The following is an 11,548-nucleotide window of genomic DNA, read 5'->3' as shown; positions in this document are numbered from 1 at the left end:
TGACTACTCACCAAAGTTACTAGTATCATAGCATGTAGATGCGTTCTAACTGGGGCGGGGTGTCCGCGGGTGAAGATGAGTCTTCCTGTGCACTGAACGCGCTCATTCTTACGCGCTGACGTCCTGCCCCCCCCCCCCCGCTGTGGCGGGTCTGACTAAACCCTGCTAATCTCCGTGTGCCAGTCTTATATCTGACGGATCTGAACGTGCTCGACTTTCTGATTTTGTCATTGTCATTTTTTTCCTTTCTTGTTTTGTTTTGGTTCAGGATTTCCTTTTTTGTTTGTTTTTTTACTAAAATTAAATAAAATATTCAAGAGTTTAAATCTGTGCGTAAAACGTACATTCATCAAAACATATGCTGTGCATCCCTTTCTCTTTTCTGCCATTCCTCTTTCTTTCTTCCTTTCTTTCTCTTTTCTCAACTCTGCTTCTTTCATCTCTCCACTTCTCTCTCTGTAAAGATGACTCTCTCTCTCTCTTTTGTGAAAGATGAACACTCTGAATGAACAGCTGCCTCAACACAGCGATCAATGATCGGTGTTCAGTGACACTTAGCCTGCTAATGAACCATTTAGTGTTTACCATGGAGCTTGAAATTAATAAGGACATTTATGCAGGTGTAGCAATCGTGAGTGTGTGTGTGTGAGTGTGTGTGTGTTTGTCTGTGAGACGATGTCAAAGTGTGTTTTATATGAATGTGTGTATGAGAATATGTTAGTGTTTTCTTGTATCTGTGGGTGCTTGTGTGGATGTGTGTGTGTGTGTGTTCAAAGTGGGAGCTCCCTGTTAATGGTACTGGAAAGTAACATCAGCCTAAAAAAGAAAGAAAGAGAAAAAAATCACAAGGAAATTTTTTTCTTAAATCTCATTGGCTGCCTCCTCCTCTGCAGCTGGATCCCATCCACACACAAGAGGGGAACGATGAGTCACTGTTTTACGTAACCAATAGCAGGACTGTTTTAGTGTAGTACCACCACATGTCCACAAGATGCCACTGTTTCACACAATCACAAACAACCACATGACCAGAATAGTCCTGCGGCTTGGTTCTGTAACCTAATTTGCCAGGGAACCCCCTTCAGTCCTCTTACCGATGCCCCTCTAGAGTCTGGATGAGAAACTGTGATACAATTTCTGAGAATCAAGAGTTTAGTGAAACTATTAAAAAAATAGCTGAGGATTCAACTTAAACAGATTAACACTTATAAACATGTTTTCCATTAGGTAAACAGAAGTGGCCATACGTTTATGAGTACCGTCATGTAGTTGAGTTTATGAGTGGATATTTAGCATTAATGCGCTTGTGGGACATGTTTTCGCTTTAAAGAGCTAGTTTGGGGAAATCGGTTGGCGTATCTTCATACTGCAGTGAAACAGGCCCTTAGAACAGCGGGGCCTTCCATCTGCCAGGGAAGACCTCACAACACCGGCAGCGGGACAGGAGAGTGGGCAGTGTGTGTGTGTGTGTGTGAGTGTGTGTGTGTGTGAGTGTGTGTGTGTGTGTATGTGTGAGTGTGAGTGTGTGTGTGTGTGTGCGTGTGTGTGTCTGTGTGAGTGTGAGTGTGTGTGTGTGTGTGTGTGAGTGAGTGTGTGTGTGTGTGTGTGTGAGTGTGTAGTGTGTGTTGTGTGTAGATGTGTGTGTCTGTGTGGGTGTGTTGTGTGTGTGTGATGTGTGTATGAGTGTGTGTCTGAGAGTGTGCATGTGTGTGTGAGTGTGTGAGCTACGTGATTGTGAGTATGGTAACCAGAACACCATAACTAAACACTCCACATCTACCCCAAAACCATACCCACATATTGCTAAAACGTAGTGATAACAAAAATCAACCATTAACTTTCTTTCTTGGCCTCTTGCTCTTTCTCTCTATCCCTTTCTAAGTGAAGTGATTTTATAACAATGTCTTATTCGGCCTTGATGCTGTTTCGCTCTGGTAAGAGGACTAAATGCAGCTGCTCGTCCTGACCACTGTTACTGTCGTTGTGTCTTTGAGAAGTCACCCCCCCCCCCCACCTTCCCCCTGCACCCCCCGTCTCTGTCATTGCGTGAATACAGTTACTAAGAGACGGCGGCGTTGTTGCCATGGATATGTGGGCGGACGGGCTGGCGCTGAAAGAATGTCTAAAAAAAGTTTGGAAAAGAGAAAGATTAAAAGATGATTCCAAAGGTATGAGGTTGCTGAGGCATAACGACATTGTGACAGATTATCTCTGAACCTGTCTGTCTGTCTGTCTGCCTGTCTATCTTCCTATCTTCATGCCTGTCTCTCTGTCTATCTGCCTGCCTGTCTGTCTGCCTGTCTGTCTGTCTGTCTATCTTCCTATCTTCATGCCTGTCTCTCTGCCTGCCTGTCTGTCTGTCTATCTGCCTGCCTGTCTGTCTGCCTGTCTGTCTGTCTATCTTCCTGCCTGTCTCTCTGTCTGTCTGTCTATCTGCCTGCCTGTCTGTCTGCCTGTCTGTCTGTCTATCTTCCTGCCTGTCTCTCTGTCTGTCTGTCTATCTGCCTGCCTGTCTCTCTGTCTGTCTGTTTGTCCATTTCTCTGTCTGTCTGTCTGTCTGTCATCATGAGAATGGTGAGCCGGGTTGTTCTGGCAGTCTTAGGCCTGTGTGGTGTTATTTTGTGAATTCCTCCTTCTCCTGCATTTGGGGTGTCTAATACACCCTGTGAATGATAAGCTGCCAGCTGCTGCTAGTTTTAACTCTGCAGTGTGAGAGTCCAGCTGAGCTGCGCAGCCACTGCAGCCAAAAGATCCAGCTGCAGCTTGCAGTCACTGCACTGGAGGACTGCACAAATGACTGATATTGTTTAAGAGAATATTTATCAATAAAACACGAAAATGTGCGTTTGCATCACTTGTGACCAGTCCATATACATTGAGCTTAAAAACATACAAGCATGTGTATGCAATGACACAAGTCTGTTACCAGGACAACACTGGGACGTCCAATCAGAGCAGGCGTTGTGTGAATAAATCCCTCTGTTTACTAACAGACGAGGGTGCAGATACTTGTAAGAAATATTATGAGTGTGTGAGCGTGGGATTAATAAAGAGCCCAACCGAGGGCTCTGATGTTCTTCTGTCTTTTTTACAGGAGGAACATTCTGACCAACAAGCACCTGTTTAGGGATAAGAGGAGCAAAGACAATGTCTGGAGGGTAGCGGTGCTCGAGCGGGACTTCTGAAGAGGCCCTTACCCAAGGCTCTTATCGGGCTGGTGATAATGGCCGATATCTGCGCGCTCTTTCATCTCAGGAGCTCAAAGTAATTTACAGAGTAAACGGGGGCAGTGACTCACTCCCCCCACCACCAATTAGCACAGCCCCCACCCTGGTGAGCCACGGCAGCCATTTTGTGCCAAGTCGCTCGCTCACACATCAGCTGGGGAAGGGAGGGGATTTTTGAGCCGGTTAAAGATGGGGAAGATTAGGGCGGCCATTTTGAGAGTTGTAGCTCCATTGGGAAATTCGGAGTTGGGAACACCCCCAACTCTTGGTGAAGAAGTGCCGTCCGGGTTAAAAGGTGATTAAGGGGGGCTGCAGGGTGTCTCATCCTGTCAAGGCTCTGGTCTGATATCATGTCTTCCGTGCCAACTGTGGCTGGCATCCCCGCATCACTGGCTGTCGCTTCACTAGGCTCACCAGTGACCCCTGCTGGCCAGTCAGACTGCCCGCAGGCTGCTTGCTGATATGGACAGAGAAGGATGAAAAGAACGGGATGTATTTTACACGGAAGGAACAGTCAGCAAGGTACAGGAGGATCTGTAATTTGGAAGGCTGCATGAGCCCCCCCGCCCACCAACAGATGGTGGCTCCGCCCACGGACAGAGTTTGGCGCCCTCTTCATCTTCCCTGGGGGGCCCTGGGGGAGGGGCATGGTACTCCCTCAGGACATGATTCAGCCAGCCGCACCGGGCCCTCGCCAAGAGCCAATCAGAACTGCTCCTACACAAATCCAATCAGAGTCAGAAACACCCTGTCCAACAGCCAATCCGAATCAAGCCCTCCCAAAAAGCTAGTCAAGATGCCAAACTGTCCCAGGCTCTGGGCCAAGGTGGCAGAAACAGGAAGTGTGCTGTTTTCTCTGTGTTTTTGGCAACTAAGAGAAGATACTAACGTGCAGTTGTGTAGAATTACTATTCTATTTAGTCATCTTAGATGCATCTGCCGTTGTGGATCTATTAGTTTCATGATTACACATGCGATGATTTCACTGAATAGCATTCGGGTAAGTTGGCATTGGGAAGACTTCCTGCGTTACTGTGGTCTGACCAAAAGCTTATCCGTGTGTCTGTGTGTGTATTTGTGTGTGAGAGAGAGAGGGAAAGAGAGAAAGAGAGAGAGATTCTCAGTGAAGGGATGACTAACTGGCTGAAGGAATGTTGCATAAGTGAGATTCCTCAAACAGATCTGTTACATCACAATGAGCCTTTCTTTCTGTGAGATTCTAGAACAGCTGCACACAGCACTGTAAACGATGGGAAACAACAGAAAAGCTTATTTAAATCTAATTTTTTTTAGAAATCGTTTCCCTCTTCAGATACTGGGAAATAGCCGTGCTCAGCCTGCTCCTGATTAGACCCCCTGCTGGGGTGGGGCGGTAGAGCAGCTTGTAGTGCACTGAGGCCGCCTGCGCTCACAACGAACGAGCGCAGCACAGCTCACGCAGGAACAGTCACGCGCAGAAGCAGCAGCTCAAGCAAAGCAGTAGCGACAGGAAGCAGCAGCTCAGACAGCGAGCAGGAAGGAAGCAGCAGCTCAACAGAGACAGGAAGCAGCAGCTCAACAGCGACAGGAAGCAGCAGCAGCACAGCGTCAAAGCGACAGGAAGCAGCAGCTCAACAGCGACAGGAAGCAGCAGCTCAGCAGCGACAGGAAGCAGCAGCTCAACAGCGACAGGAAGCAGCAGCTCAACAGCGACAGGAAGCAGCAGCTCAACAGCGACAGGAAGCAGCAGCTCAGCAGCGACAGGAAGCAGCAGCTCAACAGCGACAGGAAACAGCAGCTCAACAGCGACAGGAAGCAGCAGCTCCAGCGACAGGAAACACCCAAGCCGGTCTACAGCGACAGGAAGCAGCAGCTCAGCAGCGACAGGAAGCAGCAGCTCAACAGCGCCCGCCACGGAAGAGCAGCAGCTCAACAGCGACAGGAAGCAGCAGCTCAACAGCGACAGGAAGCAGCAGCTCAACAGCGACAGGAAGCAGCAGCTCAACAGCGACAGGAAGCAGCAGCTCAACAGCGACAGGAAGCAGCAGCTCAGCCGGACCAGCAGGCCGTCGGCTCTTCTCACGCGTAATTTTTCATAACCTGGCTGAAATATGTGTCATCATTCAGCTCCACCGTTCAGGGGCGGGGGGTGGGGGGGGGGCAGGTTTGCAGTCTCCGTGGCAGCACAGCGGGGTTCTGCATGGTCACTAAGAGCGCTCGGGATGAGGTGCGAGACGAAGACAGGGAGGTCCGCGAAAGGAAGAGACAGTGTCAAATGAGAACATCAGTCTTGAGTCACAAATCAGGTAGCCGTGGCAACCTGGCATCAGGAGGGGAATATAGTGGAGGATTTGGCAGACGCTTGGTTTGTGTCTAATTATTTTTTTCACAGTAATTAATCTGAAGGTGACTGCAACATGGTAACAAAAAACAGAAAAGAAACACTGAACTCTGACCGAGCCTTTATGCTTTCCTACAAACACCAGCAGATCTGTGGATTTCTTTCACAAACATTGACACCACATCCTGCTACTGTTCTTACCACCTTACAAACACAGCGACTCCTAAAACAAAGCTCTGTGTTCAACTACACATTGTGGGAGCAGGGCTGACTGATGTATTTTGTGTGTGCGTGTGAGTGTGTGTGAGCGAGTGAGTGTGTGTGTGTGTGTGTGTGCGTGTGAGCGTGTGTGCGAGTGTGTGTGTGTGTGTGTGTGTGTGTGTGAGTGCGTGCGTGAGTGCGTGTGTGTGTGTGTGTGTGTGTGTGTGAGTGTGTGTGTGTGTGTGTGTGTGGCGTGCGTGAGTGCGTGTGTGTGTGTGTGTGTGTGTGAGTTATCAGGCTGTGCTGCGGCCCCTCCGGACTACAGTTTGAGGCCCTTGGTTTAGACAGCAGCCTCACCTGATTCTTAAATAAGGGGTGGAAACTGAGGAAGGTGAAGAAGCTGATGCAGGGAGAAACCCTCTCTCTCTCAGCTGAGTGACAGTAAAAGACAGTAAAAGTCATGCCCCGCCCCCTGGGACTCTGCAGGGTGACATGATTGGCTGCTTGAGTGGGAGTGGGAGGTGCTACGCTGGGTCAACCAATCCGATGAAGGAGGCCTGAGAAGCTGAGCCATGATGGACAGGGAGGGAGGAGAGTGCTCTGCCAGCAACAGACACCCCCCCAGTCCCCCGTCTTCCCCCCCCCTTCCCATCCTGCTTCTAAAAATAACATAAGAGAGAGAGAGGGAGAGGAGGACAAGGAGAGAGAGAGGGAGAGGAGGAGAAGGAGAGAGAGAGGGAGAGGAGGACAAGGAGAGAGAGAGGGAGAGGAGGAGAAGGAGAGAGAGGGAGAGGAGGAGAAGGAGTGAGCAGAAGCTATGAGATCTAAAACAGACACAGAGGTGAAGTGGGGATGTGTAGGCATTTGCTCTGTTCACCTAGAAACATTGACAATAGTCTGTGAATTGGATTACACACACACACACACCCACGCGCACGCGCACACACACACACACTACACCTTTGAAATGAGAAATGCTGTCTCTCTCTTTGGCATGTTCATCATGCTGGTCTTTTAGCATGTTCCTGGAGAAGTGAATGTTTTATTTTCCCTTTTCAGCATCTGTCCTTCTGTTCACCAAATTTACACCTCCCTCTCCTCTGCTTCATTACTCTCTCCATCCCTATCTCCCTTCCTGTCCTCTGCTCACACTCTCTCCATCCCTATCTCCCTTCCTGTCCTCTGCTCACACTCTCTCCATCCCTATCTCCCTTCCTGTCCTCTGCTCACACTCTCTCCATCCCTATCTCCCTTCCTGTCCTCTGCTCACACTCTCTCCTCCCTTTTCTTTCCTGTCTTGCCTCTCCCGGTGTCTGAGTGGGAGTGTTGCAGGAGGAGATCTTTGCCGCAACGAAGTCCTTCGCAGAGAAGGGACCCTAATTCTTTCGGAGTAAAAATAAATCCAGGCGAAATGAATGAGAAGCTTATAAACAAACAAGAATCGGTCATCTAATGAGCATAGAGAGAGAGAGGCATGCATGTTTTTCACGAGTACTGTGTAATAGTTCCTTGTTCTGTTGATCTTCTCTCCCTCTTAACTGAAGCTGTTTACAGTCAAACTTCGTGGTTCTTTAAATACATACAGACCACACACGCAATCACATCCACACACGCGCGCGCGCACACACACAAGTACGACCACAAAAAAAAAAAAAAAAACGGTTGAAAATGCGAATGAATTCAATCCCAGCGGTCACTGCTCAGGTCGGTGAAACACAGAACATTTCAAATGAGTTTCAACTACTGCTGTCATTCTGGTTCAGCTTATCATTGGCCGTTTTTTTGAAAAAGAAATGAAATGCTAAATGGCCACAGAAAAAAATATTCACTGAATAAATATGAGTTCGTTTCATATTTAATTAGCTGATAATTTGGTAATTGGCTATTTATGTGTGGTATGCAATTTTTTTTTCTAAGCCAGTCTGTGCTTTATCACGAATTCATACCGAACGAATATCGTGCGAAGTCAAGCAGTGGTCGTGGGTGGTGCCCAAGGTCTTCTGCATTGTTTTCACCTGGTCGGTAATTACCCTTTAGGTGAAGCCAACAGACGAAAATGAACTTATCCTATTTTTAAGTACTTGTGTCTGCTACATTGTTTAGTTCTGATAAAATTATTCGTGTCCGAAACGCTTCTGACACTTTAATTTTATTGTAGCTTCGCACCAGGGTACTTTTTGTCCTTCCACGCATTTTGTGAGTATGTGAGCTTATAAACTAATTCAGGGAATACTTTGCAGTTTGCGGTTAGCCGCGTTCCGTTTTATTGATTTATAATCGGCTGTAGGCACCGGTAGTGTGTTTTGTATTCGTTTTTTAACAGAGCGGTGTCAATGTGCATAAAAACTGTTACTAGGTGTAAATTATTATTTTAAAATTCCTAATGAATCTCCCTTTTTGAAAATAGCTCGAATCATGGAAATAGGTAGGACATTCGTTTAATTTAATTTTCGTTCGGTTCTGGAAGAAGCATGTTCCTATTCCCGAAAAACAAAATGGTAGGACGGTTCAACACCCGTTTCTCTTTGAATTTGCACTCTTTGGAGCGCCACCTACTGGAAATTTCTATTCAGCTCCTTGCATCAACTGACCTAACCTCTCTGTCTGCGGGTCGCAATTTATTTGGCAGTCGTTGGGATAATATTTTCTTTCTAAACATTTTCTGTATTGATTAGACACAATGACTTAACTCGGATTTATTGGTGGCTTGAATATCAATCTGTCAGTTGCTGAAATTCATCTTCAGTCTGCAGGTCTGTGAAGTTCAATACAAATTTCCTGCGCAGTGCTGTTTTAAACGCTGGTGGGAGTATGCGTCATTTGTGTGGCAGTTGAGCTGCTCGCAGTATGCCAGCTCGAGCATATGAAATTTAGCACGAGCACAGGGGTTTTTGAACTTAAAGTAGCAAAAAACTTTTGTTTTTCACTTCTCTTACAAAAATCGCATTCCCACCCACCTCCAGTTTCAACATCTTGCTATCTCCTGACCGTGCCTATTTTTGTTATGGCTTTTTCATTACATTTTTCACTTCTCCCGCCTTTTTTTCATGGATGCTACACGAGTCAGAGAAAACTCTCAATGTCGTGATGTAGGTGCGCGTGCACCCCACCCGAAGCGAGCAATTACTGCTCTCACTGCCGCACGCTTATCCACGCACCAAGTACACATACGGCATAATAGCCTACATCTAATATTAACATACTACGGAGAAAAATGAATATTTAAAAAAATAAATCAACAATTTAATATTGCTGATATCGACAAAGAGCAGCTCAAGGGAGATACGTTAACGTTGCTAGGTGCGTCGGATTGTGTGCAGAACTTACAAGACTGACCCACGCGACTTCGCCAGGTGTTTCAGCACAATTTTATATTTATCCTTTACTTATCCAAGTGAATCAAAGTAAAATAAAATCTGTTTTTGTGGGGGGATCTGGTCAAGAGGCTACATAATTTTTGCAATACAGCACATTTAATTAAAACAACCCTGAAGCAGATTGAAATGTAATGTCCCTTATGATGTTCCCATCGAGAATAATTTTCAAACTTCCAAGTGTAATGGGCAATATCTGAATGTCAAAATATATATCCAAAATTACAGTACAATTTCGGCCTACTCTATTAGAGGGTATTTACCACTGCATAGTTTGTCACGTATTGTAAAAAGGAGTCGCCTAAGTGTAGCCTATAGGAAACAGGCCGAGACCTAATGTCACCAAAGCGGCAAAAATAAAAACGAAAAGATAAACACAAACATTAATCGAATGCCAAAATCATACACATTATCTTTTGAACGGTAAGCGCGAGGACCCAGAGACTTCTCGGAGGATGCATCGCGACTGAAGGTGTGTCACGCGCGTTCACGTGACTGTCAGTGGTAGAAAGAAAGGTACCATTTCCGGTGATTACTCACCCCCGCAAATCAACGTGTGTGTGTGTGTGTGTGTGTGTGTGTGTGTGTGCGCGCGCGCCCGCGTGCGGGTATGTGTGTGTCCGCCAGAGAGAGGGACAGAGATTCGCCTAGACACTGATAGCTCCTAATGTGCTTACCTGAGTAGAATGTAGCTACACTAGCGACCCCGCGTGAAAACGCAAGCGTTTGTCTCGCATTATGACGGTGTACAATCAGTGCCGAGAAAAAAAATTTTGCCCCTTACTTACTGATTGTCAAAGTCCTGACTTGAACCCAATAGAGATGCTGTGACAAGACCTGAAACGAACAGTTCATGCGCAAAGACCTATCAATCTGTCTGAATTTAAACAGATCTGCAAAGAAGAATTGGCTAATATTCCTCCACAGCGATGTGAAAGACTGATATCAAATTATAGGAAGTGTTTTGTTGCAGTTATTGGTGCTATGGGTGGTGCCAGCAGTCATTAAGTTTAAGGGGGCAATTACTTTTTCAAATGGTATGGGTGTTTGATAACCTTTTCCGTTAAATAAATGAAAGAATAATTAAGTAAATATGTTTGTGTTTACTCAGGTTCCCTTTGTCCAATATTACATACATTACATATTACAATATTTATTTGTCTAAAGATCTGAAACCATTCAGCGTGAAAAGTATGCAATAATAGATTAAATCAGGATAATGAAATACTTCTTCACGGAACTACATTTGTTCTGAGCACAAAAGCTCGCGATTAAGCAGTTGCACGAGCCGCCCCTGTTTTGGAGACCATGACAGCATATTGTCTTACGTTGTTCTGAAGTGTTGCATGTAGATACAGTGCGATGCATATGAATAGTCGGTAGCCATACAGAACGCTTTGTAAAAAGTCTCACCACTCCTCACTTAGTTGTGCACTCCTTTTCACGTTATGATCAATTCCGTCAATTAGTCACCTATCAATTCGATCAATTAACCAATCTACACCTCATTTGAATGGTAATTTTTTTATAACTCAGTTGGCCAGGAGGACATCTGGACTGAGTCACCACCTGTCACCACCATGATGCGGATAGACAGCCGAAAAGATACGTGAAACTATACACATGCTAATCCGTTTATGACGCATTTCAGACTTCATTTCAGATCACTGATTCTGTTCGGTCTGAAGACTGACTCAAACTCTGCGTTCTCTCTCTCTCTCTCTCTCTCTCTCGCTCTCTCTCTCTCTCCTCTCTCTCCCACTCTCTCTCTCCCTCTCTCTCTCCCTCTCTTCCGCCACGTTCCAAGTCGAACACATTGAACGGTGCCGCAGACTGTGGCTCGTGCAGATCGTTGCTGCGGGCTGGCACGATGTGGGCATATAAGTGGCATAAAGGAAGTGTTCTTTGTCTAGACCAGCGGGCAGCCCGGGAGTGCGGTGTGGCAGAGTGTTTGGGCTGGGGGTGGGGTTTGGGGTAGCCTGTACATAGTTTTCTTAAATTCCCGGGGTGGTATTTCAACAAAGAAGCCCCCCCCCCCCCATGAACAATTTTCAACATATCACCCTCCTTATTGAAAATTTAACAACGGTAACGTACAATTATTAACACAGAATAGAAAATTGACCTTTAATTTAATTTAATTTAAATATATAAATATTGTATTACAGTACTTATCTTTTTAAACTACTAACGTTTATATTTGTTTCACTACATAAGGAACATACACGACGTAACCTATAAAGTTTTGCCTAAATCAAGATGCTAAATCAAGATATACGTATATCTCAAATGTAATGGAGACATGCGTTTACTCTCCTCCACCCCTCCCTCCTTTTAAACCCGAGCGCTTCAATGGGGGGAAAGTGACATCTTTTTCCATTCATGAAAATGCGTCTACATTCTGAGCCGAACTGTTAGAATCTTCG

The 11,548-nt window shown here is 45.9% G+C and overlaps 1 protein-coding gene across 1 annotated transcript in view; it reads left to right on the top strand.

Moving 5' to 3' along the window:
• Positions 1-326, top strand: part of LOC135264209 (EGF-containing fibulin-like extracellular matrix protein 2) — a 12,896-nt gene extending 12,570 nt beyond the window's left edge. Inside the window, exon 11 of the mRNA XM_064352960.1 lies at positions 1-326. This exon is cut by the window's left edge and continues 770 nt beyond it. The gene's annotated coding sequence lies outside the window, so the exon portion shown is untranslated.
• Positions 327-11,548: the final 11,222 nt, after the last annotated feature.

Source organism: Anguilla rostrata, chromosome 9, assembly GCF_018555375.3.
Source record: "Anguilla rostrata isolate EN2019 chromosome 9, ASM1855537v3, whole genome shotgun sequence".
NCBI classification, from domain to species: domain Eukaryota; kingdom Metazoa; phylum Chordata; class Actinopteri; order Anguilliformes; family Anguillidae; genus Anguilla; species Anguilla rostrata.
Note: the sequence above shows the minus strand (reverse complement) of the source record. Positions and strands in the feature narration are given on the sequence as shown.